At 49.4% G+C, this 24,680-nt stretch overlaps 2 non-coding genes and 1 pseudogene across 2 annotated transcripts; 1 reads left to right on the forward strand and 2 right to left on the reverse strand.

Annotated features, from left to right (window-relative positions):
• The window catches only part of LOC120381421, a 429,094-nt pseudogene that overhangs the window by 214,398 nt on the left and 190,016 nt on the right, over positions 1 to 24,680 (reverse strand).
• Positions 21,612 to 21,683, forward strand: TRNAG-UCC. Its single transcript has one exon. It is a non-coding gene; the product is annotated as a tRNA-Gly (tRNA).
• TRNAV-AAC lies at positions 23,048 to 23,119 on the reverse strand. The gene has a single exon. It is a non-coding gene; the product is annotated as a tRNA-Val (tRNA).

Consider the following 24,680-nt stretch of genomic DNA (forward strand, 5'->3'; position numbering starts at 1 on the left):
AAATCCTCTCGGTTTGGGGCTGTTCCTCGCGTTTCTAAATCCCAGCAACTTCTTCCTTCAAGGGAACCTGTTGCCCTGAGTTCTTCTCCATCCTGGATGTTGTAGGGGGTGAAATTGCCCAGAGATCATCTTTCCCGTCTCCTTTGTGAATCATTTGGTCCCTCCTTTACCTCTGTTAAAATGTTTGCCGAAGAAAGAGACCAGCCAGATATTTAATACCCATCAAAGCCAGAGGCCTCCCCCTGTTTGGGGATCAGTGGTTCCCAGCTGGTAACAGGAGAGTTGGCTGGACCCTTTTCTTTTCTCCAGCTGGCACGGGATGAGGAGGTCACTCTGAGTGCAGTGTGAGTTGAGAAGTATCCCAAGCCCCATGACAAATGGTCTCTGTGAGGGGTTGCTTCCCACAGTGCTAAGATGTAGCCACGTCTGGGGTGGATCCAGGGTGGCCATTATTTGCTAGTGACAGGCATGGACATTTCTTACCTATTTTGTCCCTCCAGGCCTTCCATTCTCCTGTTCAAGAGACATCCCCCTGGGCTCCCTCTGCCTGTGTGACTGGCCAGCTGGGGGGGGTGGTCACTTTCTATCCACTTCTCCGGCACTGTGTGTTAACTGTGTTGGTGGGTGGGGGTGGGGCTGTGTGGGGAGATAGCAGCTGAAGGGGGATTGTGGTGGGGGAGGCCTCTGGGTGGCTGGGCAGGGGGTACCCTAATGAGGTTGGTGGGTTCTGGAGATTTGGGGCTTCAGGGGGTGGTTGTGATGTGCCCAGCCCTGAGGCTGTGGGTCCTGGAGGTGGGTATCGCTGGGGGCCTGGTGGCTGCAGAACAGCCGGGGTGGGCGTCTCTTGGGGAGGCGGGACAGGGGGTTAGAGGAGCCTGGTGCTGTGCCAGGGGCTCTGTCTGGGCTTCCCCCGCAGACTCCTGGGATCGCTGCCATGCCCAGTGCACAGAGTGTATGTGGGAGAATCCCTGGCGCTAGGCCAGGGGGTGCCCCTGTAAAGCACCAGGGGATCCCGCAGGGGGGAGGAGGGGGTGCCAGGCAAAGGGCAGGGCAGATCCTGCTGGAGGGCGGGGGGGGGATCCTAGGCAGGCAGTGACGGACTGAGTTCCCAGTGGGGGTCCCTTTTGGGGGGTCTCTGGCTGTTGGGGTCTCTTCTCGGGGGTAACCCTTTGGTATTCCCAACCTGTCAATGAAGATCTGGTGGGGGTTGTCTGGCCGGTGGGGCTCTGAGGGGTATCTGAGGTCCCTGGCCAGGGACTCTGGGGGCTGGGTTCCAGGGAATATCTGGGCGGGGAGAGCTGAGGCCCTGTGGGCTGCTCCTGACCTCGCTTCTTCTCCCTGATTAGCTTATGCCAGAATCCTGGCTCCAAGCACTGCCCGACATTCCCTGGCCAGGCCCAGTCACTGTGATAACTTTCTAGCCACTTATCAAACACTGTGAGGTGAAATCACTGATTTTGCTCTTCTCCCTTCTTGAAACCTCAGGAACTCCCAGTTCCATTCTCCTAGATTGTCCCTTCCTTGTCGTGTTTCTGGGGTATGAGGGGGGTGGGAATGGGGTCAGCACTGCCGCACAATGGTCTCTTCCACAGCATTCTGGACTCAGTCTTTCTGAACTCTGGTTTCACTGAGACAATTGTTAATCCAGAGTCACTGTATGGAAAGACAAGGAGTGACTCCGGATGTACAGTGGGGCAAATGAGATCAGCAATTCTCCCTTGGAGGAGGGGCTCTCATTAGCTGCTCTCCCCAGAAAGCTAAAGGAGGGAAGCTGCTCAGATGCTCTGTCCCTCTCTGCTCAGGATACTGGGGTTCAGCTTCCTGGGTCAGACGCTGCAGCCTTCATTGTGATCTGGGAGACCAGGCTTAGCAGCCGCTGCTCCCCCAGCGGGGTTCTGTGCTGGGAAGTGACCTAAATTCAAGCTGCTTCTCTGTCTGGCCCAGGGAATGACTTTCTCCAGCTGGTCCTAGCCCCCTAGGGCAGCCCTGGGCCCTGTTAATACTAAATTCTGAGCCAGAGTCTCCAGGTAACTGACAGACCTCAGGAAAGTGCTGGGGACTGGCAAGAAAGTGACTCTGCACAAACAGCCCTCCTCGTTTCTCCTCCCAGTAGCAATTGCCAGGAGAAAATCCAGCCATGGGAGAGCAAAGCCCCAGAATGGAACTTTCCCAGCCAGAGGGGCAGGGAGAGAGGACAGGGAAGGAGAGACTGAAAGGGGCAGTGGGAGAAATGACATGTATTGCTGCATCCCTGGGCAGAACCACTTTCCAGTGAACAAAACAAGGATGAGACAGAGGAAAAGCCAGTTCCTGACTCCATATTCCTCCTGCTGGAGTGTAGCTGCCGTGGGGTCAGCGTCCGAGGAATCCCCACAGTGACTCCTTTGGTTCTGCTCTTTTCTAGCCTTGTGTTCAGAGACTTTGTTAGGGGATGAGGAGGGACAAGGGAAGTTAAAATGTCTCTGTGGGCTTAGCCTGGCAGGAGGGGCCAGGTCTACATTGTAATAAACAGATTGAGCATTTCCCAGCATGGCAGAATTTAGGGTGTCTGTCTGCAGGGAAAGCGCCTGGGGGAATTCTGATGTGAAATGAACTAAAACCTGTTCTGAGATGCCCATAACTGCCTGCCTCCCAGACAGGCTGCAGAATGGCGTCCATGTCTTGCTCCAGGTCATCCCAGCCTGCCGTGGGACAGGGAAGAGAAATGGCTGCAGTGGAGCCAACTCAGGTAGAGATTATCGGGGGGTTGCTGGTGAGTTCCTGCTGGAGGAGAGGGAGAGCAAATACACCGGAGATGGGAAGGTTTGCACAGTCTGGTTTGGAGGTTGGAGCGGGGCAGGAAATTCACAGCGTAGGGAAAGGAGGAGGACAAGTGTAGCAAACCTGCTGTGAGTTATTTAATAACCCAGGAGGTTCGGAGGTGGAAATGCCCTAATTTGTGAAGAAAGAAAATAGCCCACCTACATGGGGCTGATAAAACTGACCAGACTCCCAGTGCTGGAGCCTGACCTCACTAACCAGCGGCTGCTGTGAGATATGAAGGGGGCACCCCTGAGTCAGGCTCATTGGAGCTGCCTCTCCCTTCATATCCTGCTCCTCACAATGAGGAGGTTATTCGGCTTCCTACCAGGGAGCTGAACCTGAACCTTGCTAGGGGCTCCATCTCCTCTATCAGTCGGTGGCTAGTAGGTGTGTGATGGATCTGCTGGGAGAGACAAGGGGCTCTCTCTTCGTCCCCTCACCCTGATATTTGCTGGATACGCTGAGCGGGGTCGGGGTGGGACTCTGTTGAGTGGGATCCACCCAGAGCTTCCATTTGATTGGCTCCTCTCTGCCACAAATAGTGGGGCTGTGAGTGGGGAAAGAGATCCTGAGTGTTGGACTCTTGCTCTTTCAGGGGCTGGTGACCTTCGAGGAGGTGGCTGTGCATTTCACGAGGGAAGAGTGGGCTCTGCTGGACCCCGCTCAGAGAGCCCTCTACTGGGATGTCATGCAGGAAAACTATGAGACTGTGACCTCGCTGGGTAAGGGTTCCTGTCCCCTCAGTTCTTGGAAGGGGAAATGAAGAGTTAAGGTTCACACCAGCCCCATGATGCCACCTCTACTCTGTCCTGTTTCAGCATCACCCCAATATGCCAGTGACACACACACACTACCAGAGACCCTCCCCTGCTGCAGAACACTTTGGGAACAGAGCACAGGAGCCGTATCGCACAGTGTCAAATAGCTCCTGTTTGCTCAAGTGAAACTGGGGTTAGGTCTGGCATAACTGTTCCATACCCTAATCATTTTTGTTGCCCTTTCTGAACCTTTTCCAATTCCAATATATCTTTTTGAGATGGGGCAACAACATCTTCATGCAGTATTCAAGATGTGGGTGTATCATTGATTCATTTGCTGCTTTTACAAATATGATATATGATATATTCTGTCGTATCGATCCCTTTCTTAATTATTTCCAACATTGCTCGCTTTTTTTCACTGCTGCTGCACATTGAGTGGATGTTTTCAGAGAACAATCCACAGTGACTCCAAGATCCATCTCTTGAGTGGAAACAGCTAATTTAGACCCCATCATTTTGTATGTATAGTTGGGATTATGTTTTCCACTGGGCTGCACTATGTGCTATCCTGACATCTAGTACTGCTGAGATCCTGCATTCAGTGATATCCCTGCCCTTCCTGTTCCCTTTCTCCACTGAACCCCACCAGCCCATGCTTCCTGTTCCCAGCTTCCCCAGGACTCTCTCGCTGTCTCTGAACCTCTCAGTCAGCATGAAGCAGTGCCAGGGACAGTTGCCCTCTGTCTGGAGTCTTCGATTTCTGGGACATGGATTTACTTTCTCTGTGTTGTAAGAGGCTCTGTCATAATGAGGGTCTGTGACATTACCTAGAGTACAATCTGGACTGTTAAATAGCTGTGTCCCCTCAGTTCTCCAACCTGGGGTGCCTTTTCCACTGTTTTCCCGCGAGAACAGCCCTCGTGGCCAATTAACACACAGTCTCCAGCATGTAACTCACTCCCAGCTACACAGTATTGAGTGCTACTAGACAGCCACTCCTGAATTACACCTCAGGAGAAAACCAGCAAATTCTCAAGTGCCCAACACTTCGAAATGTGCCTCTTGCACTGTCCAGCACGCTACTGAACAACGCAAGCTCATATGAAGTCTGTCATTTCATCAGTGGAAAATGACATGCACCAGCTTGTTATCCCAAAGGGAGTTTCCAACACACTTTAATCCAAACACCCTGGTTAGATAAACAATAAACCAAGATTGTTAACTACCGAAAACTAAAACTAGGCCCAGCCCATGAAAGGCACTCCCAGGAGAGACTGTATAAAGGCCGGAACATCGAACAACTTTGTAAACCTGAGACAGATGCCTTGGGAAAATGACAGAGAGAATCCCCAAAGTGACTCTTTGGATTCTGCTCTTCTCTGGTCTCTGATTGTTCCTTCCAAAGTAGAGTACTTTGCACTTCTCCCTACTGAATTTCATCCTCTTCCTTCAGCTCATTTCTCCAGTTTGTCCAGATCATTTTGAATTTTAATCCAATCTTCCAAAGCACTTACAACCCTCCCAGCTTGGTATTGTCCACCAACTTGATAAGTGTAACAGAGGCCTGGTCTACACTAGGACTTTAATTCGAATTTATCAGCGTTAATTCGAACTAACCGCTCAACCGTCCACACCAGGAAGCCTTTTAATTCGAACTAGAGGGCTCTTTAGTTCGAATTTGGTACTCCACCCCGGCAGGTGGAGTAACGCTAAATTCGACATGGCTAGCCTGAATTAGGCTTGGTGTGGATGCTAATCGAACTTAGTAGCCCGGGATCTATCCCACAGTGCACCACTCTGTTGACGCTCTGGACAGCAGTCCGAGCTTGGATTCTCTGGCCAGCCACACAGGAAATGACCCGCGAAAATTTGAATTCATTTTCCTGTCTGGGCGGTTTGAATCTGACGTTCTGGTTGCACATCGGGGCGAGCTCCGCAGCACCTGCAACGATGCAGAGCTCTCCAGCAGAGGAGTCCGGGCAATCCCAGAATAGAAAGAGGTCCCCAGCATGGACTGACAGGGAAGTCATGGCTCTGATCACTGTGAGGGGCGAGGAGTCTGTGCTCTCGGAGCTGCGCTCCTGCAAGCGGAATGCGAAGACCTTCGAGAAGGTCTCTAAAGCCATGAAAGAGAAAGGATACAGCCGAGATGCGATGCAGTGCCGCGTGAAAGTGAAGGACCTAAGACAAGGGTATCAAAAAGTCAGAGCGGCAAACGGACGCTCCGGAGCCCAGCCCCAGACATGCCGCTTCTACGAGGCACTGCATGCCATTCTAGGTGGGTCTGCCACCACCGCCCCACCAGTGACGGTGGACTCCGAGGACGGAATAGTGTACCGGGACAGTTCCTCCTCCATGTTCGCCGATGGGGAAGATGAGGAAGGGTCTTTTGAGGACGGCGCAGGCAACATCGAACCCACTCCCGCTTTCCCTGACAGCCAGGATCTCTTCATCACCCTCACAGAGATCCCCTACCAACCGTCCCTGCCCGTTAACCCGGACTCGGAATCAGGGGAAGGATCAGGCGGTAAGTGCTACAAACAGGGAAACATTTATTTTTTAAGAAACAGGTATATATATAAAACAGGTATATATATATAAAAAATAGAAATACTATATAAATAGAAATACTATATAAAAATTTTTAAATATCAAACTATACAAAAAGTAGGTCTACACATATAGGAATCGAGCAATAATCCTCTGGGGACAGTTCAAAAAAGCTCTCAGAGAGCAGCTGGAAAAGCCTCAGCAGGAGGTTCCTTGGGAGAGGTGCCTTATTGGGTGCTCCGTGGAAGCACACTCTTCCACGCCAGGCCATCCTAAGGTAAAGGGGAAGCATCGCCTCTACGAGCATGGCAGCGTATGGTCCTGGTCTGTGCAGGGCTTCTGTTAGCATCCGCTCTCTCTGAGTCCACCTGACACGCCTCAGGGTAATGTCGTTCTGGAAGTGCTGCATCTAATTAGGGGAATTAGTGTACTGTTACTATTGTGAATGGTAGACTTTTACTTTGCATAAGAATGACCCTCGCTTAACAGACTTTTACTTTGCATAAGAATGACCCTCGCTTAACAGACTTTTACTTTGCATAAGAATGACCCTCGCTTAACAGCCACGTGTTGGAGACCACAGAGGAAAAGCATACAGTGATCTTTCCCGTGCACTGGCAGGAGGGGCTGCAAAAGGGTCATCTTTTCTGCTTTGCACATTGCCTTTAGCAGGAGAGCACAGCTAACCACTAACTGATAAGCAGTATGTACTGTAAGGCTTATCAGGACTTTGTGCAAGAGGGATGCAGCTGTCTCTCCTCGCTTGTGCGCTATCCAGTGCAATGGCGCCGCCAATGAGCGTATTCCGAAATCTCGGACTAGTTCTGAGATCTCCTGAGACTTGGTTCCCTCTTTGGTCTTGTTAACTGAAACTGACTAGACTGTGTTTACTGTTGGCAAACATGTATGTGTTCAAGGAAATCACCTACTTTTTCGCATCACACAGCTTCGGCTCCGTCCCGGACTGCCCCGCATCCTCGCAGAGGCTGGCTCAGATTAGACGCCAAAGAAAAGACTAGGGACGACATGTTCCAGGAACTGATGGCCTGCTCCAGAGCGGAGGCGGCAGAGCAGAGACAGTGGAGGGAGACCCTGTGTCAGCAGCATCGCACACACCTGGAACGGGAGGATAGGTGGCGGCAGAAAGACCAGCAGGCGACTCAAACGCTGCTTGGTCTAATGAGGGAGCAAACGGACACGCTCCGGCGTCTTGTAGATGTTCTGCAAGACCGCAGGCAGGAGGAGAGAGCCCCCCTGCAGTGCATCTGCAACCGCCCTCCAACGCCAAGAAGTCCTGTCCCCCCCTCACCCAAAGTTACAAGACGGAGGGGCGGTAGGGGCCGTGAGAACTGTCCCTGCACCGCAGCACACCGATAATGTTCGAGACAACTCTTGCGCTGTAAATTTGTACAAGCTCTTTCCTTACAGCATCAACCAGTCCCAACTCCAAGTTTAAACCCCCCACTGTGTACTACATTATTAAAAGAGGTTTGGTGTTACTCACTATTTCCGTCACGTTTCTGGTGTCAGAAGACTTTCTGTGGGTGTGTGTGTGGGGGGGGGATTGTAATTTCAGTGCATAGCCCACAGTGCCATGGTACAGACTTGGGTGCAGGGTCAACTGCAGGGCACACACAGACTGCAGTCACTAGGCACCAGGGACAGTTTGTGTGGTGTATGCTGCCCTGGGTCTTTCCTTGATGTGTATGCTTGTGCAGGGTCCTGGTGCCTGCCATCCCCGAATGTAAAGGCAGGCTTCCCTTCACATGCACTTGGACCATAGCCACGATCCTCCCCGGTGCCCTGAGCCCCAAAAAGAGCCCTCATCCAGGGGCAGATACTCACCCTTCCCCCACACCCCTCACCCCTTCCAACGCCCAAACCCACAGCCGTCATGTTAACCCCTATCCAAAGACGGCACCCCTCGCCCCTTCCTGCAAACCCACCCATTCCTGCAACCCTCCCCCTACATGCACAACCACCGTAAACCGTCCCCCACCCCGCAGAACTATGTAGAAGCAGGAGGCTGTCCGTCCTCTTTTGGACAAGCGGTCTGTACATCAGTGCACACCTTAGCCAGCACAGAATGCTTCCATGTTTCAACCAAGAAACAGAAATGCAAAGTCAATGAAAGATTTATTATTAATTACTGAAACATGTCCTTAGTTTTAAAACGTCCTTTGGAAGTGGGGGAAACTTGGTTTGTGATCAGGCTCTCTTAAAATCAAGTGGACAGTCACAGGTTACCCTGCTCTGCGAGGAAACTCGCTTTCAAAGCCTCCCTGATGCACATCGCTTCCCGCTGGGATATTCTCTCGGCATGGGTGTCTGGCTGATCGTAAACAGCAGCCAGGCGATTTGCCTCAACCTCCCAAGCGGCCAAAAAGGTCTCGCCCTTGCTCTCACAGAGATTGTGGAGCACACAGCAAGCAGCAATAACTACGGGGATATTCTTTTCGCTGATGTCCGAGCGAGTCAGTAAGCTCCGCCATCTCCCCTTGAGATGTCCGAAAGCACACTCCACCACCATTCTGCACTTGCTCAGCCGGTAGTTGAAGAGTTCCTTCTCACTGTCCAAGGCGCCTGTATAGGGCTTCATGAGCCAGGGCATTAGCAGGTAGGCCGGGTCCCCGAGGATCACTGTAGGCATCTGCACATCCCCAACCGTTATTTTGTGGTCCGGGAAGAAAGTACCTGCCTGGAGGCGTCTAAACAGACCAGAGTTCCTGAACACACGCGCGTCATGAACCTTGCCCGCCCACCCGACGTTGATGTTGGTAAAACATCCCTATGGTCCGCCACAGCTTGCAGCACCATTGAAAAGTAGCCCTTTCGGTTAATGTACTCGCTGGCCTGGTGGGCTGGTGCCAGGATAGGGATGTGAGTCCCATCTATAGCCCCACCGCAGTTTGGGAATCCCATCGCGCGAAGCCATCTATGATGACCTGGACATTTCCGAGAGTCACTACCTTTGAGAGCAGTTGCTGAACGATTGCGTGGCTACTTGAATGACAGCAATCCCCACGGTAGATTTGCCCACGCCAAAGTGGTTCGCACTGACCGTAGCTGTCTGGCGTGGCAAGTTTCCAGAGGGCTATGGCCACTCGCTTCTGCACACTCAGGGCTGCTCGCATCCTTGTGTCCTGGCGCTTCAGGGCAGGGGACAGCAAGTCACACAGTTCAAGGAAAGTGCCCTTACGCATCTGAAGTTTCGCAGCCACTCTGTGTCATCCCAGACCTGCAGCACTATGCGGTCCCACCAGTCCGTGCTTGTTTCCCGGGCCCAGAATCGCCGTTCCACACCATGAACGTGACCCATTGCCACCATGATCTCCACTGCCCGGCGTACCCTGGTTTCTGAGAGGTCTGTGCCACTCTCCTCACCGCGCTGCCGGAGCCTCCTCGCCCGGTTTCTCAGCAGCTGACTGTGGAAGAGGTGGACGATAAGATGCGAGGAGTTGACAACGGCCATAAGTGCAGCGATGATCGCAGCGGGCTCCATGCTCGCAGTGCTGTGGCGTCCGCGCTGTAACCGACCAGACAAGGGCGCGAACAGATTTCCCGCCGGCGCTTTCAAGGAAGAGAGGGAGGGCGTGATTGACGGTTCAATGACGACACTAACCCAAAACCACCCTCGACACATTTTTTCCCCCCAGCATGCATTGGGGGGAAATCCCAGAATTCCAATGGGCAGCGGGGAGTGCGGGAACTGTGGGATAGCTTCCCACAGTGCACCGCTTCCAAAGTCGAAGCTGGCCCCGTGAATGTGGACTCAGAAGTTCGAATTTGTGTATTTAGTATGGATACACAAATTCGACTTATTAAGGTCGAATCCACAAATTCGACTTAAGTAGATTCGAAATAGTCCTGTAGTGTAGACAAGGCCAGAGAGACTGTTACTGGGAGGGTTTCACCATTTGTCAGAGGGTTACACCCTGGTGGGAGGGCGCTAGACCTGTACTGGGATACGGTCACTCTGTGCTTCACAGTGTGGCAGAACCTAGAATGTCCATTAGCAGGGGAAAACCTGGGGGGAATCGGCTTGTGGAATGGACAAAAGCCCCATCTGAATTCTTACACCTTGCCCTTTTCACCCCATCAGGCTACAGAATAACATCCATGGTTTGCTCCAGATCATCCCGTCCTCCCTGGGGGAAAGAAATGGCTGCAATGGAGCTGGCTCAGGTAAGGGATTCTCAGGGAGCTGGTGGTGGGTTCTGCATGGAGGGAGAGGAGCAGTACATGCATAAGAGGGTGGGAATTGCTAGAGGTGGTGGGAGGCAGGAAATATCTCGGGTGGAGAAAGGAGAGGACAGAATGTGACAAACCTGCTGACACTAGTGTAGTTTAGGTGTGATGGGTTGTCACCCCCAGGGGCAGTCTGGGAACCGCTGTGCCCTCTAACCCTCAAGCTGGGCTGACCCTTCTCACACTGCTTTGCTGGAGATTCAGCCAGCCTCTCCAGGCCCTGTTATCACCCAACACGACAGCAGGTGGTGCCATACACCCAACTAAGCTACCTGAGCGCTTTACCTGAGCCACTGAAGGAGAGAGAGAAAACAGCCAATTTCCCAGCTCCCCAACCTTGCACACTTGCTGTAGTATAAATTCAGAATTATACCCTCGTATAGTGCACAGGATCTCTATAATCTAGCTCATTAATATAGTTCACCTTCCCCTCGATATGGGAAAGATGTGCACAGCGAGCTTGTGCTAACCAAGCTGAGATTTTCCCCAGACACTTCACTCAAAATACGCTGGTTAAGATAAAGCATAAAACAAGTTTATTAGCTGCAGAAAGACAGATTAATTGATTATAAGTGATAACAAACAGATCAAAGCAGATTATTTAGCAAATATCGAAACTCAAACTACGCCTAACATACTATCTGGATAGAATTTGAATTAGCAGTTTCTCACCCTGACTAATTGATACAAGCAGTCCACCAAGTTTCCATACACAAGCTAGAAAACCCTTTACCCTGGGACCAGCACTCCCCCCACTTCAGTTTTTGTTTCTTAGGTCTTTCCAGGAGTTCTCTTGTGTGGGGAATGAGACCAAGGGATGACGTCACAACCCACCTTATTTGCTTTTCCATATGGCGGGAACCCTTTGTTCCAAACTCAGTTCCCAGTCCAGTTTGTGGAAAAATACAGGTACTAAAATGGAGTTTAGTGTCATGTGGTCTGGTCACAGGCCCTTCTGCGTCATAGTATCCATGACTAATAGGTTGGCTGAAACATTCACAGGAAGGCTAAGCTCTTCCACAGTCCATTGTCTTTGTTGATGAGCCATCAGCACTGTCTGGCTTCTTCATTGTTGTACCTGAAAGGCTCGTTGTGGGTGTTACCCAGAGTAAGCACATTTGAAATACAGATACAGAGTCAGTATCCATAACTTCAGATACGAACGTGATATGTGCACACAAATAGGATAATCATATTCAGCAAATTATAACTTTTCCAGTGACACCACACATGATGCATCTTGTACAAAATACATCATAATTATGTCCTAATCATATTATAACCATACCACTATGATGAATATGGGGGTGTAGTGTCAGATAGGGCCTAATTTCAAGGCACAGGAGTTGGGAATGGAACTTGCCCTCTTTGTGGAACAGGAAATAACCCTCCAGCCAGGGCTGGGAAAACTTCCCAGACTCCCAGTGATGGAGCCTGAATCTACTCACACTTCATTCTACTCACAACCCCAATCGTTGTGGCAACTGCAAACTTTATCAGTGATGATTTTATACTCTCTTCTAGCTCATGGATAAGAATGTTAAATAGCACAGGGCCAAGAACCAGTCCCTGCGGGAACCTGCTAAAAGAAATCCACTCGACCCTGGTTCCCCATTTACTATCACAGTTTTTAATCTATTTAATGTATGCTGTGTTTATTTTGTATCAGTCTAGCTTTTTTAGTAAAAATATTGTGCTGATCAAGTCATATCCCTTACAGAAGTTTAGGTAAATTACATCAATACTATTAGCTGCAACCAAACTTTTGATCTCCTCCGGTAAGGATATCCCGTTAGTTTGATAGGCTCTATTTTCTAAACCTTTGTTAGTGGGCACTAATCATATTACCCTTCTTTGATTCTTTATTAATGAATGAAATCCAGTATTGGCTGCTCCATTATCTTCACGAGTATAGATGTCAGACTTCAGGTCTTTTAGAAAGTCTTGGATACAAGTTATCTGGACCCGCTGATTTAAACATGTCTGACTTTAATAGCTACTGTTTAATGTCCTCATGACTTCTTGTTGGAATGGAAAGAGTGTCGCCATCAACATCTTATGATACGAGTACATCATCTGTTTTTCTCCAAATCCAGGAGAGAAATATTTATTGAGGACTTTTACCTCTTCTGCATTATTTTTGATAATTCTGCCATTTCTATTAGTAAAGTACCATTGTTAGGATTAAGTTTGCACATAATATACTTTTAAAATCTTCCTTCTTATTGTCATTCATTGGTCATTGATTTCTGATAGCTTTCTTTACCAGTTTTCTACAAATCTGACCTTCTAACTTCTATTCTTTACTATTGACTTCCCCTTTCTTCCATATATTTAATTTGGAGAGCGTTAGGATTCCTACCAGGGAGCCACCAGCAGGGTCCAGAGACAGCCCCATCTCCTATATCAAGCTCTGGCTAGTAGCTATGTGATAAATGTGAAGATCCTGCCTCCGTCTGTCAGCTGGGAGACACAAAGGTTCTCTCTTTCTATCCTCTGATGCCTCCTGGCTGCTCTAAGCTAGGTGATGTGGGACTCTGTTAACATGTGCCTCCCGGAGCGTCCATTTACCTGATGCTGCTGTTCCGTGAATAGTGGGGTTGAGTGGGGCAGCAGGTACTGAGTGTTGGACTCTTGCTCTTTCAGGAGCCGGTGACCTTCAAGGAGGTGGCTGTGTACTTCACCAGGGAAGAGGGGGCTCTGCTGGACCCCGCTCAGAGAGCCCTCTACAGGGGTGTCATGCAGGAGAACTATGAGAATGTGACCTCGCTGGGTAAGGGTTACTCTCCCCTCTATTCTTGGAAGGGGAAAAGAAGAGTGAAGGTTCATGCCACCCCCACAATGCCAGCTCTACTCTGTCCTGTTTCAGCATCACCCCAATATGCCAGTGACACACACACACTACCAGAGACCCTCCCCTGCTGCAGAACACTTTGGGAACAGAGCACAGGAGCAGTATCACACAGTGCCAAATATCTCCTCTTTACTCAAGTAAAACTGGGGGTTAGGTCCAGCATAATGAATAGAAGCTTCCTACCCCCGCCTTCTCTCAAAACCCTGAGCCTTCTCTACCCAAACCAGAATGGGCTTGGTATGTAACAAGCAGGTGGCTGGAGTCAGAGCTGCTGGTCCAGGGTGACTTATCACACAGACACTCGGTGCGGCCTTGAATGCTGGCTGGGGATATCCAGACAGGGGAGCCCCAGCAGCAGAACACTGAATCTCACCCAGGATTACAGATGACACAACTCCTCACTGCTCTGGATTGCAATGGAATGTAAATGTCTTCACACCTTCCCCCTGCAGGAGAATGGCTGTTTGATCAGCTGTTTGCCTTGCTGTCTCTGAGGAACTGCTCTGTAGGTGTTCCTCAGAATTTTGACTTTTTCAGTAATATCATACTGTAAAATCTCATAACTTTACATACAGTGTTACTACACATTTTAACAGGAGGATAATATTCAGTAGGTTATGTGTTTTGAAATGATACTCACAAGCCATACTGCGACAAAATTGATCATAATTTTCTAGAAGAGTGAACACAGCCGTATAGACTGACAGTGTATGTGTGTGTGTTCACAGCAGATATGTGGGTATAACAATCCCACATAAGCACAGAGAACGGCATCTTCAAGGCCCTGGTGATCTGGTCCTGGGAATTCACTGGTTTACCAAGTGTGACACTGTATGGAATTGTGAGACACTTTGGTATTAATAATAAAAATAATAATATAATCTGATAAATTTGCAATGAATCGTGCTAGATATGCCATGCCAAGTGTCAGTGAAAATGTTATGATTTGCCAAGTATGGTAATTTTGTTTCTACGTTTGTATCACCTTTGTATTGTGAGTTATAGATATGTAGGGTATATCTGTATTTCCAGACTTGTGCAGTGTTTCTGGGTGACACCCCCAGACATATTGGCATCAACACTGCCTAGCCTGTTTGATGGCCCATTCAGGGTCATCATCTGTACAATGAGCCCATGGAAAGGACCAAGAGGATACACCTATTGAGTCAGCAAGACATGCTGGGGTATGCCTGTGTAATGAGAACTCCAAGGCTTTTCCATGCCACGTGCTGTGAAGCTTGTGTTTGGGACACAGGAAGTACAGGCCACATGGCAAAAGGAATATAAAGGGCATCTGCATCATCTCCATTTGTCTTCAATCCCCCTTTCTACATCTGGAGCAACTTCTCTACAAACTGAACCCTGGAACAAAGGACTGAATGACCCATCCAAGCTATGGATGTGTTCCGGACAGACTTTCAAGCCAGCAACTCACCAATACTGCTAAGAACCTGATATATCCATTTTGGAATGTATCTGACTGCTTTCCCATTTAACTTCTTTCTGTCTTACTTTTGTTTAAACCTTTAGTTTAGATGCTAAAGGATTGGCTGGAAGGATGGAATTTTGGGTACTATCCAAACCTATACTGACCTGGTGATGTGGGTGACTCTTTGGGCTCAGAGGAACACTGTTTATGTGAGCAGAGTTTTTAAATAACCTCTCACTGTACTGGACCTAGTTGCTGATTGGGAGTCAGAGAACAGGGATGCAATAAAGGGGGCCGTGTGATTTCTTTTTTCAGCTTCTCGATAACCCGTGTGGGGGATCAGAAGCACAGTTGGTGACTGGTCGGTGAGTTTAACTTCAGTGTTAACCATCAGTTTTGGGAGCATCTGCTCTCCCTTTTTCAGCCTGCCCTAACTTTGGCATTTTCAGTGAGAACTGGCGCACCAGTGGCCCCTGGCGCACCAGGTCACACTGAAGTTAAATTAATAGAATGTTTGTTTTTTTATGACCAAGTCTTATGAAATCAACTGAACTCCTTTGTTTTCTTTCATCTGAGCAGGGTTTCTAGTTTTCCAACTTGATGTGATCTCCCAGCTGGAACAGGGGGAAGAGCCATGGGTCCCAGACCTCCAGGGTTCAGAGGAAAGAGAGATCCTGAGATCTTCCTGCACAGGTGAGGAAACATTAAACCACCTCAGAATCTGTAAGTGCCTGAAGGAAACATCTGGGATGCCCTACAAAGCTCTTGGGGAGGTCTCTCAGTTCATTATTGTCCCTTGCAGGGGTCATATCCTCAGGGTAAATATAGCTCATGGCTTCCTATAGCTCCTAGCAGACACCAGGCAGTAGATTCCTCCCTTCCCCCTGCGTATTTGGATGGATGTGAAGGTTGAATTCATCCCCTCCTCTCCTACTTGGGGGAAGAGTTTGGGGGAGTTCAGCTCCTGATTTTTATTTGACCTGTCTTCAGCACTTGTTTTTGTTTGGTCTTCCCCTTTCCATCCCTGTTTGAGGTTTCTGTCTCTATCACAGCAGGTGATGCAATGGCATGTGAGAAAGAGGAGCAGAGTTCTCAGCCTGAAAATGTTGAGCCAGTGGGTAAAAAGAGAGCATTATCTCAAAGATCGAAAAGGAATGTATCCAGGAGTCATGAGCAGGGAAAATCCTGGGAGATTCAGCACAGACCAGAAACAGATCAAGGAAACCAGCCAGGGAAGAAAGTGGATAAATTTATTTCCTGTTGGGGAACTCAGAAGGTCCTCATGGAAACCACAACACAGCAGGATATCCTCAGGCGAAAGAGAAAAAATACATGCAGGGAGTGTGGAAAACCTTCTCTCACAGCTCAGCCTCTTTCTGTACATCAGAGAATCCACACAGGGGACAGGCCCTATGAATGCACTGAGTGCGGGAAAACCTTTAATCGCAGTTCGCACCTTAGTAGTCATCAAACAATCCACAGAGGAGAGAGGCCCTATGAATGCCGTGAGTGTGGGAAAAGCTTCACTCCCAGATCAGACCTTTCTCGACATCAGAGAATCCACACAGCGGAGAGGACCTATGAATGCCCTGAGTGCGGGAAATGCTTCACTAGCAGCTCAAACCTTTCTCAACATCAGAGAATCCACACGGGGAGAGGACCTTAGGATGCCGTGAGTGTGGGAACAGCTTCACTCCAAGATCAGTCCTTTCTAGACATCAGCGAATCCACACAGGGGACAGGCCCTATGAATGCACTGAGTGCGGGAAAACCTTCAATCGCAGTTCGCACCTTATTAGGCATCAAACAATCCACGAGGAGAGAGGCCCTATGAATGCAGTGAGTGTGGGAAATGCTTCACTAGTAGCTCAAACCTTAGATTTAATTTACCCTGGTTCCTCAACTGTTGCTACAGCTCTAGTACCCATCAATCCAAAGACTGAGAGAAATGGAGAGTTCCAACCATTGTCCTTTAGTATCTTATTGTTCCTCTCTGTTTTTTTGTGCTGGCCTTTCTATTCTATCATTTTCTGCCTTTGTTTAGTTGGTAACAGTTGGTTTCCATCACTCACGTTTGTTTGTTTAAATCTCTATCCGTTGTTAAATACATTTTTTGCTTGTTCGATAACTGTACTCAGGTGCTGTGTGAGATACAGTAGCAATGGCCCACAGTAAAACTAGTAACCTGGGATACTTGGGGAAGAGAGGATCTGGGATTTCACCAAGTATCTGGTGATCCGGGCTGGACCCCAGAGGGGGACACATTGAAGGAACTCAAGGGTTAAGGTGGCTGCTGTAGCTCAGAGGAGGGTCCTTGAGTTCCAGCAAGCTGGTGAGTTTGGTCACTAAGATCCAGCTGCCAAATGCAAAAGTCCCTCTTCCTTGTGGCAGGTGGCAACAAGGAGACTCACAGTCCTCAGCACCCTGAGAAGGGTCACAATGTGTCTCTATGTTGATCCACCTGTCAAATTCACACAGGGAAAGCTCCCGATAGCACAAAACTCTGCCCTATGAAATCATGGAACATGTGCTCTTTGCTCTGTGAAAGCATGTAAAGAATCCAAGCGCTGGAGGACAGGGTTTGGGTCCAGAATGACCTAGACAAATTGGAGGATTGGGCCAAAAGAAATCTGAGGAGTTTCAACAAGGAGAAGTGCAGAGTCCTGCTCTTAGGACGGAAGAATCCTATGCACTGCCACAGACTGGAGACTGACGGAGTGAGGGGGGATTTGATAGCAGCCTCAAGTACCTGAAAGAGCAGCAGTGTGGGCTTTCTCCTGGCCACTTTTGCTGGGCTGGGCAGGCGTCCTGGAGGCCTTTCTAGAAGAGAATTGGGAACTGAGTTAGAAAAACCAATGTGAAAACCAGAACCTCAGGTTTAGACTCATTTATTTATAATATTAAATCTTCAATTCTAGTGTCCCAGTCAATACAATTGCTTCAGCCTGATAGTTGCCCAAAGAGAAACTTAACTTCTCTCCAAAGGGAGTGGAGAGAAAGCACTTTTCAGAGTCCAAGAGAGACAAGGTGGTGAGGGTAAGAGCTTGTAGAGGACCAACCTCTGTTGGTGAAAGAGACAAGCTGTGGAGCTAACCCCACACACTTTTTCAGTTCTGTGTAGCCTGGAAGTTCGTCTCTTCCATAACCAGCAGTTAGAACATAAGAACAGCCACACTGAGTCGGACCAGTTCATCTAGCCCACTCTCCCGAAAGTGGCCAATGCCCGGCGCCCCAGAGGACCCCTGGGACCAACATGGATACAACACCACCACAAACAAGGTTAAAAGTCAATGCACATGGGGAAAGATCTTGTGTTTCATTCCTTATGTCCTAGTCCCATCATGTGGCCATTTCCTTTTCTTCCTTTCTGTTAAAAGCTTTGGTGTTTTGCACAGAAACATTATTTCCCCAGGAGAGACCCAGGAGTGGGGGCTGCATTTCTGTGCCAAACAGTCACTGGAAGGGGGCAGATAAAGGCCTTTAGGATGAGGCGTCCGTCACTGTCAAAAGATCATCTCCCTCCTGCAGGTCACTGGCAGCCTGAATTTGTTCCTTATGCTCCCAGAGTCTGGGGGCTGGAATCAGCACTACCCAGCCCCTCCATATGTAGCAGGAACAAACACAAACCTGGTCTTTAAAACAAGCTGTCCCCTTCCTTCTCAGGGAATATTTTTCTGTGATTGAAGTTGAGCTTCAGTTCCCCTCTCCTGGGGTGGGGCAGGTGTGGGGCCAGCTCCCAGTGAGATCTGTTTTCACCATTGCCCCCTTTCAGTCACTCTGGGATGGTAACTCTGCCCCAGCTGTCAGGCAGCTTCCAGCCCATCCACCCTGTTCATTAACTCCATAGTCATGTGTCACCCCCTTTGCCAGCGCACAGAACCTGCAGGAAAGCTACTCCTGCCAGATGCATTGGTGGTTTAGTGGTGTGTGGAGGTGTCTTCTAAGTAATTCATCTGGGTTTGATTCCCAGTCAATGCAATAATGGCTTTTCTCTTCTGTTGTTTCCTCATCTGGAAGTGGTTTAATTTCAATCACATTGTGTTACAATCACATCATCTATAGAATGAAACAATAAATGTGTTGAAGTCCAGCAGGTCATACAGGATGGAGGCACACAAGGGGCTGGAATGCATCATCTGAGAAAGACAGAACACTTGGAAACCTGCATCTCCCCTCCCCTGGCCTTGCGTGTTATGATTCTAGCTGCGTGAGCTGTTTGTAGGATGTTCCGGCATGATGGGGAAATGAAGTTTTGAGTCAGTTTTTGCTCCTGCAGATTCCTTTGCTGTTATAATTATAATGACATGAACAAAAGGGAGGCAAAATAAACATAAACCCCAAATTGCAATACAGGCGGGGAAAGAGACGATCACGGTTAAGCCAAACACGTCAAAATAAAAATTAATACTAAAAAAGGGGAGAGGGGAAGAGATCAGGTATGTGGAGATCCCCTTGATATTTCAATGCACATTGTTAGAATCAAAGTTCATACTTGACACTGGAAAACCCACAACTACCTGTCTCTCTGAACACCTATGATGAGCAAGATGGAGTTGGGACACCTGTTCTGCTTCAATCATTTACTGTCTCTCTGTTCTCTCCTTCTTCTCCCCACCTCGTCTCCAATGTCTCTGCCTTTCTCCTCTTGCTCCCTCTCCCCTGCCCTTTCCCAGGAACTCACACTCTACAGCATTTAGGACAAGCCAGAGCTCCCATGTTCTGCACATGAGCCTGTGTCAGAGGACGTGTGACCCCGGTCAGAACCAGTCACCAGATCAATATGACCCTTTATGGGCGACTTCTCTGCCTGCTCTGCAATTTACATCTCCCCTCTCCCCCCCCCCCCCGCAAACAGGGTGGGGTACAGCTCTGACAGAGAGAAATTTTAGCCCAAAGACAAATTTGTGTGAAATGCTGAGAAGTGAAGAGCCCCCTTCCCCTCCCCCCAAATCCCCAGAACTCTAGTGTCACCCCCATGGCACCAGCACCGGGAACCCAGTGAGATGGGGTTACAGAATACAAGGGGGGAGGGAGCAGGGGAGAGAGGTGACAGGGAGTCTCTCTCTTTCCTTCTCTCGTCACTTTCTGTTCTTCTCTTTCCTTCCAGGAACTGCAGTCACAGCAGGGAAGGGTTTGTCTCCGTGTCTATCACGGAGGTGGTGGAAGTGACGGATTCTGTGATTTCCTGCAACCTCCGTGACTTCTGCAGTGGGCACAGTGGCTGACTCCAGGGCCACTCAATCAACTGGCTCCAGGGACCGCCCAAGCAGCGGCCAATGCGGTTATTCTGGGGACCACTTGACCAGTGGTCCTGAGGGCAGCAGGAGCAGCCACAGCTTGGTCCTCTGGCAGCACTTCTGGGGTGGCCAGAGCAGCAGCTGGCCCCCTGGGGCTCCCCCCTGCCCTAGCAGCAGCTGGAGTGGCAGCGACTCTCAGGGCTTCTCCCCTGGTAGCTGGTGCTCATTATCCATCAAATAAATCAAAACACTTCCCCTGCAAGTGGATTTAGCCCGGGACCTCAGAGTCAGCAGCTGTTACGCCCCCACTGAGCTCTCTGGCCAGGTGTCCTAGTGCCAGGAGCCTACAATGTAGATCCTAAAATAGCGTTTTTGCACCAGGGGCAGCTGAAATTTTGGACCAGACATTGTAGCTCCACTGTTATTTTACTGAATTGCTTCAAAACAGAAAGTGTAGAAAGTCTCCTAAGTGCCAGGCTCTCTGCCATGGAAACAGCTGCCCTGTTTCCAGGAGTCTGTGCGTTCCACCCAGCAACGCACACACCTGCTCCGCACTGAAGGGGGGTCAGACAGTGACGGTAATGCAAATCTTCAGACTCTTAACCCAGGTCCCTTTCTTTCACCCAGGACAGGCCAGTCCGCTGTTAGCCATGGCGTTATCTTCATCTTCAAATACCTGTCAGGACATTGAACAGAGGGAGTGTACGCCTCCAAATGGCTCCCTGTTGAGGCGTTGTACCGAACCTGCCCCTGTAGACTGTCTGGTTTTATACTCTTAGAGCTTTTTCTCTTCAAACCCCTTATCCCAATCTCTGGGCCAACCTCCGCATTTCAGAGTTTAGAATTTACTCTCATCACCCTCCTATGGCACTTTCCATGTGAATTGGGCAAAGCAAGTGGGGGAAGCTCCGTGGCTAATGAAAACCAACACTCTGGGTGAGGCCTGAACTCACACCCACAGCTGTATTTCCCCCTGCATGAGCCACTATAGGTGCTTCTTAGACAAACTTGGGCTGTCAGTGGTTATGTGTGTCTGTGCTTCACCACTTTGGCTGCTCTGTGAAAAGCTGATGGTTCAAACAGAAGCTGGTGGGGTTTTGTTTTGTTTTAAGCAATTAGAGACTAGTACATTTTAACAGGCAGAAAATGTCCTATTCTGGTCTAGCCCCATTTGACTCCTTCTGTCCATCTTCTTCCTTCGCCCTCAGTGTCTTTCCTTCCCCATTGGGGACATACAGAGATGAACCCCAGTCAGTCTGTGTCACAGAGAGTCTGTATCTCCTAAGGAATGTGGGTGAAGGATTCCAGCTGAATTAACTCCACTCACCTGGGTTAGAAACATTTTTTTCTTTCGAGCACATAGTGGGAAATGGGACATTAATTCAGACCCAGGAGGCAAGGCAGAGAGGCTTCATGCTCTTGATCTCCATGAAGGGAGAGAGGATCCCCAGGAAGGAACAGAGCTTCGAGAGTCCTGGGTGCAGGGAGGGTGTCACTGCACAGTCTGAAATGGAAGGGAGGACCCTGGAAGGGAAGGGGAGGAACAGAAAATGGAGAGGAATGAAACAGAATAAACGCCTCTTCTGTCTCCCATCCCCAACCCAGCAAGAACTGTTATCAGTGGGGAAACTCCCCACGATGAATGGCAGAGACCACAGAGACATTCGCCTCATGCTGAGAAGTAAGGTGACCAATCACCAAGTGTGAAAAATCAGAGACTTTCACCAGATGCGTTGGTGGTATAGTGGTGAGCATAGCTGCCTTCCAAGCAATTGACCTGGGTTCAATTCCCAGCTAATGCAATGATATGATGATTCCTCCACTGGGAATTGGTTTAATTTCAGTCATGTTGTATCAGTTTATCAATGGAATGAGAGAATCAGTGTCCCAAATCCCAACAGGTCATTAAACACCCAGTGGAGGAAGAAAGGGTGGGACTATATAATGAGCAGTTGAGTCATCCTGCTATTACAATGCTTGGTTTATTTTTTTAAATTCCTTTACTTCCCTCTCCCTTTTAGACTCAGAGCCTTTAAGGTCAGAAGGACCAGTGTGATCATCTAGTCTGACCTGCTGCACCTGGCAGGCCAAAAGACCCCACCCACCCACTCCTGGAATAGACCCGGGAGGGAGGCAGCTCTGTGCACTGCCCCTACCCCAGGCAGCACATGGAGGCCCTCTGCTCCTCCCCACAACGGGTGTGCAGAGATGTGCCAGCAGCACTAAGGTGGCTCCTGCCCACTCTACATCCGCCCTCCGTGCCGCTCCCAGAAGTGGCTGGCATGTCCCAGCATCCCCTGGGGTGGGGAGTGTCTCCACGTGCTGCCCCTGCCCCCGAGCACCATCTCTGCAGCTCCCATTGGCCAGGAACTGTAGCCAATGGGAGCTCTGGGGCAGCGCCTGCAGACAGCAGCACATGGAGATCCCCTGGCCCCACTCATCTAGGAGCTGCTGCCAGAGGGCTGTGTGTACCGGTCACTTTGGGAGCTGCACCACCCACCCACCCCAGCGCAGAGCCCACACCCAAATTTCCTCCCAGTGCTTTGCTTGTCTTCCTTTCACCAGAACCATCCTTCTTCTCCTGGGCTGCAAGTAGCCACCCTTAGGAAGACAAGAGGCAGGCACAGGATTCTGCCAGGTAGTGTCTCCCAGCACCGCGATGGACGGTGCGATGAAGGTAAGTCTTCCTGAGGCACAATGAACTGCAACGCAGCGAACCACTGGCCAGACGGTCGGGCGAAGGGCGTTCACTGGAGGTACAAGCTTGTGAGTGACTCCTGAGCACAGGGCCCCTTCCCGTTTTAAGGACCTGCTCCTCATGGCCTGCGACTGGAGATGACTTGGCTGCATCTGGTGGGTCACACTCCACCTCAGCCAGTGTCCATGCTCTGGGTGTGTGATCGCTGCCTAATGAGAGTCCCAGACACCTTGTCTATCTAGCAGCTCTTCTGATCTTCCAGCTGTTCAACCAGCCCCTTCATCCCACAAGCATGGCAGGAGGGAGCGGGAGGGGGAGGGAGAAAGCCACTTCACAGGCATTCAGAGAGGCAGAGGAGACAAAAATGGGAATGGGGGAAGTATAACAGACCTATTGAGCATAGAAATCACTGCTGCTCCTACAACAGCAGGGACAGGCCACTAGGAGCTGGGAAAAATTAAGCTACCATGTTTCTGCCTGGTTTTGAACCAAGGACCTTTGCGTGTTAGGCAAATGTGATAACCACTACACTACAGAAACTCTGTTACAAGGCTTTGCCTCTTCCCTTCATAAGAACAGAAGAATGGCCAGACTGGGTCAGACCAAAGGTCCATCCAACCCCATATCCTATCTGCCAACAGTGGCCAATGCCAGGTGCCCCAGAGGGACTGAACCTAACAGGCAATGATCAAGTGATCTCTCTCCTGCCATCCATCTCCACCCTCTGACAAACAGAGGCTAGGGATACCATTCCTTACCCAGGCTGCCTAATAGTCATTAATGGACTTCACCTCCATTAATTTATCTGCAAAAATAAGAGGAGTACTTGTGGCACCTTAGAGACTAACAAACTTATTTGAGCATAAGCTTTCATGGGCTAAAATCCACTTAATCAGATGCATACAGTGGAAAATACAGCAGCAAGATATATATATACACAGAGAACATGAAAAAAATGGGTGTTGCCATCCACACTATAATGAGAGTGAGCAGTTAAGGTGAGCTATTATCAGCAGGAGAAAAACTTGTAGTGATAATCAGGATGGCCCATTTCCAACAGTTGACAAGAAGGTGTGAGTAACAGTAGGGGACAAATAAACATGGGGAAATAGTTTTACTTTTGTGTAATGACCCACCCACTCCCAGTCTTTATTCAAGCCTAATTTAATGGTGTCCAGTTTGCAAATTAATTCCAATTCAGCATCTCTCGTGGGAGTCTGTTGTTGAAGGTTTTTTGTTGTAATATTGCGACTTTTAGGTCTGTAATCGAGTGACCAGGAGATTGAAGTGTTCTCTGGCTGTGTTTGAATGTTATCATTCTTGATGTCTGATTTGTGTCCATTTATTCTTTTATGTAGAGACTCTCTGGTTTGGCCAATGTACATAGCAGAGGGGCATTGCTGGCACATGATGGCACATATCACATTGGTAGATATGCAGGTGAATGAGCCCCTGATGGCATGGCTGATGTGATTAGGTCCTATGATGGTGTCCCCTGAACAGATATGGGGATAGAGTTGGCAATGGGCTTTGTTGCAAGGATAGGTTCCTGGGTTAGTGTTTTTGTTGTGTGGTTGCTGGTAAGTATTTGCTTCAGGTTGGGTGGCTGTCAGTAAGCAAGGACTGACCTGGCTCCCAAGATCTGTGAGCGTGAGGGATTGTCCTTCAGGATGGATTGTAGATCCTTGATGATGCACTGGAGAGGTTTTAGTTGGGGGCTGAAGGTGACGGCTAGTGGGGTCCTGTTACTTTCTTTGTTGGGCCTGTCCTGTAGTAGGTGACTTCTGGTACTCTTCTGGCTCTGTCAATCTGCTTCTTCACTTCAGCAGGTGGGTACTGTAGTTGTAAGAACGCTTGATAGAGATCTTGTAGGTGTTTGTCTCTGTCTGAGGGGTTGGAGCAAATGCGGTTGTATCTTAGAGCTTGGCTGTAGACAATGGATTGTGTGATGTGGTCTGGGTGAAAGCTGGAGATGTAGGTAAGTATAGCGTTCAGTATGTTTCCGGTATAGGGTGGTGTTTATGTGACCATCGATTAGCACAGTAGTGTCCAGGAAGTGGATCTCTTGTGTGGATTGGTCCAGGCAGAGGTTGTAGGTGGG

This window comes from Mauremys reevesii, linkage group 14 (assembly GCF_016161935.1).
Source record: "Mauremys reevesii isolate NIE-2019 linkage group 14, ASM1616193v1, whole genome shotgun sequence".
Classification (NCBI taxonomy): Eukaryota; Metazoa; Chordata; order Testudines; family Geoemydidae; genus Mauremys; species Mauremys reevesii.